We start from the raw sequence: 3,836 nt of genomic DNA on the forward strand, positions 1-3,836 counted from the left end.
CTCCCGTCTTAATCTTCCCTCCCTAAGCCCCTTCCTTCCCGCGCCCCCTCCCGCTTCTTCTTTTTTGGATCTCCTCCCAGAAACGTCAGGCTAACTTAGAGCCCAGCTCCAACCCAAACCGAAACAACAGCAGCCACTGGAAATGTTTCGGGGGGGGGGGGGATTGGCCAGGGATGGGGGGGGGGGCGTTTCAATTTCACAGACCAGCAACACATCGCCTCCTCCCCTTCCTATTCGCACACTCGTTTGAGGGGAGAAAGAGGTCGTTTCTTAGGGGTCGTCTGAAATGTTATACACACATCACCATCAACGATTTTTCTTTTCTTTTTTTGGAATGAGCCCTTAACTCTTTCGGCCTCTCCCGCTGTTTTACCGAATCACCCATCGGCTTTCTTTTCACTTTTTAAAAGTGGACCCACAGGGTAAAAGCCAACATAAAGCCTACTTAGTGCAGCCCCATTGAAATATTACCCTTTATTTCTGTGGGTCTACTCAAAGTAGCACTTGTGTTGGATTTTACCCACAGTTTGAAGGAAACGTTAGGTTACACTTGGGGTTGAAACAGGCGGATCAAGATGTTTTGGTGCCTGAGGAGAACAGTGAATGGTGACCTTCCTCCTCACCCCACCCATGTCAAGGTTGGTAGTAGTACTCTAGGCCAACTGTGCTATTGTGGACCCTGAGGCAGACGATCCCACATGCGCCTCTCTCCTGCCTGACAGTAAAAAAGCAACAATAATAAATTAACACCTAATAATTTGCTGCCTTGAAATGATGCTAAAAATCTCCTTCAAGAATCTGCTCAAGGATAGGGCCGGTCTTGGATGGAATTCTGAACAATGGAGGCTGGTGGCTCTGATGTCAGTGGGACAATGAATCCGCTCCGGGTTTTAGTCAGAACCAATAGGAACTCTAAAGAAGCTATCAAAGGTTGAATAGCTCCTTTAGAGTGACTGAAACCAGGAGTGGATTCACTACTACCCTGACATCAGAGACACTAATCATCAAAATTAATGGGACATATTACAACTCATTTAAGGCCCATTGATTTCAACCATGACTTGAAATCTCCAAGCGTGACTAAATCTGGATCCAACTTATATTGTCCTCACTTAAGTTCCAAATCGCATGGATATCCCACCTTTCCCCCAAAGAGTTCAAGACGGTGTATGTGGCTTATTTCATCATCATCACAACAACACTATGAGATTGGTTAGGCCCACGACCACCCTGGAAACTTCATGGCTAAGTGGTGATTTGAAACCTGGTTTTTCCCAACACTGGTCCAACACATGTTGCACCAAACGCAAGCACAAGGGCAGAACCATCACTTGCCCCACTCATGCCTAGGCGCATTTGGCATAACCTGTGAAAAAGCCTTCACAAGTCTAAATGATAGTAGGCATTCTTGAGGATTTGACCCTTTCCTATGTTTTCTAGCAGTAACTCCATCTGACGAGTGTTTTATTGCACGCTTGTCACTGGGTACTCACGGAGTTTGCTCAGGTCCTTCACATGACATCGTCTGCCTGTGTGCAGGAGACGCAGCGGCATTAGAGCAGTGGCCTCGTGGTTCTGTATTTCCTCTTTTTAAAAGAGGAAGTAACTGAGGATGGAAACATGGGCTGAGAAACGAAGGTAGGGAGCATGTTAACCCTCGGTGTGATGGAGCTTTAAAATCTGAGGAGGAAGCGTTGTGTGTGTGTGTAAGAGATGCACCCTGTCTCTCTCTAGTGCGTATGAGTATAAATGTACTTGGCACAGTTTGGAACACAGCCTAACATTTTTCACACAGGTATATTGTAGGACTGCGATGCTTTGCTGGTATTTCTTTAACCCAAGCATCTTAATTTTGGCTTTTAAATCAGTTAAAGACAGGCTATTGCAGAGTTGATCTATCTGATAGAGAAGAGCTCTTAGCAGTAAACACTAATGACAGGGAGAGAAGAACAGGGCTGTGACAAACATGCCCATATCTTTTTACCTGTGAAATGCTGGATGTACTACAACAGAACACCCAAATGGCATGTTAGATTCTTTCGCCTGGGTGCTTTGCTGACAAGATGCATTTGCACAAATATGAGGAGAATTTAAATAAGGGAGTGTGAAATACCATGCAGTGACATGCATGGGACCAGCGCTAGTGTATTAGGGTTTTCAACCTCTGACTGACCTCAAATCTGAAGTCATAGCAGGGCCAGACCTACCGTAATGCAAAATGAGATGGCTGCCTCAGGCAGCTGGTTTTGTGTGCTGCAAAAGGGCAGCTAGTTTTTATTTCATTGATTATGGTTGCATTTGTACTGCCATGGCAGGGGAGAAGTATTTATGGGGTTTTCTGCCTCAGGTGCCAAAATAACTTGGCTGTCCTTGAGTACTATGCACCTTGACTGAAAAGGGGCACCATTTTCTGCTTCATTTTAGGAAGCAAAACGTCTTGGGCTGGCCCTGGGCAATAGGTTACTTACAAGAAGAAAAGAGTAGCTAAATTGAATTTGAATTGATCCCTAATCATGGAGTATTTCGCTACCACCCACTTGATATTGTTTAATTTTTCCGCCTTAATTGTGCACAGAGAAATTGGGGGAACCATTTCATGGAATTTCTCCAGAGCAGGGGTGGGGAACCTCAGGTCTAGAGACCATTCCCGGCCCTCTTGGGATCCCAGTCTAGGCCTCTGGGATTCCCCAGTTGGCCACACCCCATTTTCCTGGCCACACCTCGTTTTCCCCAACCACCAGTTGCATGGTGTTTTCCTGGCTTTGGTGCTGGTTTGTTCCCCTATTCAAAAATGTTGAAATGCTCTGCTAAGGCTTAGTTACTTCTAGTAAGAGCTTTAAGTTACTATATGCTGGGTTGTGCCCTAACCCTTTGCCCCCCACCCCCCACTGGAATGTGGCAGAGACCTTCTCTGAAACTGAATTTGGCCCTCAAAGGTTCCTCCCCCTGCACCAGAAGGTAGATTAATTCTTCAGTAGCAGCAGAACTTCTTTCTTTTACATTCTCCATTAATCTGCATAAAAAGCCTTTTGAGGCTGAGAAACAGAGAAGTTTCAGACAACCAGGAGGCACATGGTTACAGGTTGTGTGGTTACAGACTTCCTTACCCCATGTGAAAAGCAGCTTTTCTGCGGCTTTGGTGGTCTGACACCATAAATGGTGACTGGCCTAAGACCAAACCAACCTAGCATTCTATTCACTGCAGTGCCAACTGGTTTAAAGGGACATTAAATGGTGGCTTTCCGTAACATTCATTGCCTCTTCAGACAACATGCTAAGCCAGGGCTAGGCCGTTAACCCTTTTGCAACAAATGATTAGTGAGTGTGTTCAAACCGTGGTTATGTAGCCACCATGGTCAGGAATGATTCACATGACACGTTAAGTCCTGGTTCACACAACACGCTAAACCATAATGTTTAGCTCAAAATGCTTAACTACGGTGGCTGGGCATGTTGTATGAACAGGGTCATTGTGTGAAACTGTGGTTCAAATCTCACTTTAGCAACCTTTATTATAGAAAGGGTTAATGAATCTGAAGTGGAAGGGTGTGATTTTGTGTATAAGGCATTTCTCCTTACAGTGGGAAAAATACATTTGTATTAAAGCTTTTAGGACTACCCTATATTAAGAACTTACTATAACTGGGGGAAAATCTCTTATTGTTTTTTTTGTTTTTTTTTATGAGACTTTTCACACTTCCAAGACTTTGAAACCACATTTAATTTGAGGGTTGGCCTTTATAAACAGAAGAATTTCCTCTGTTTCTCTTCTTCCCTCAGCCCTGCTGTTTTAGCATCTCCCTCTACCCTGCCCCCTACTGCAACTTTTCTCTGGA

This window comes from Elgaria multicarinata, chromosome 5, assembly GCF_023053635.1.
Source record: "Elgaria multicarinata webbii isolate HBS135686 ecotype San Diego chromosome 5, rElgMul1.1.pri, whole genome shotgun sequence".
Lineage (NCBI taxonomy): Eukaryota > Metazoa > Chordata > Lepidosauria > Squamata > Anguidae > Elgaria > Elgaria multicarinata.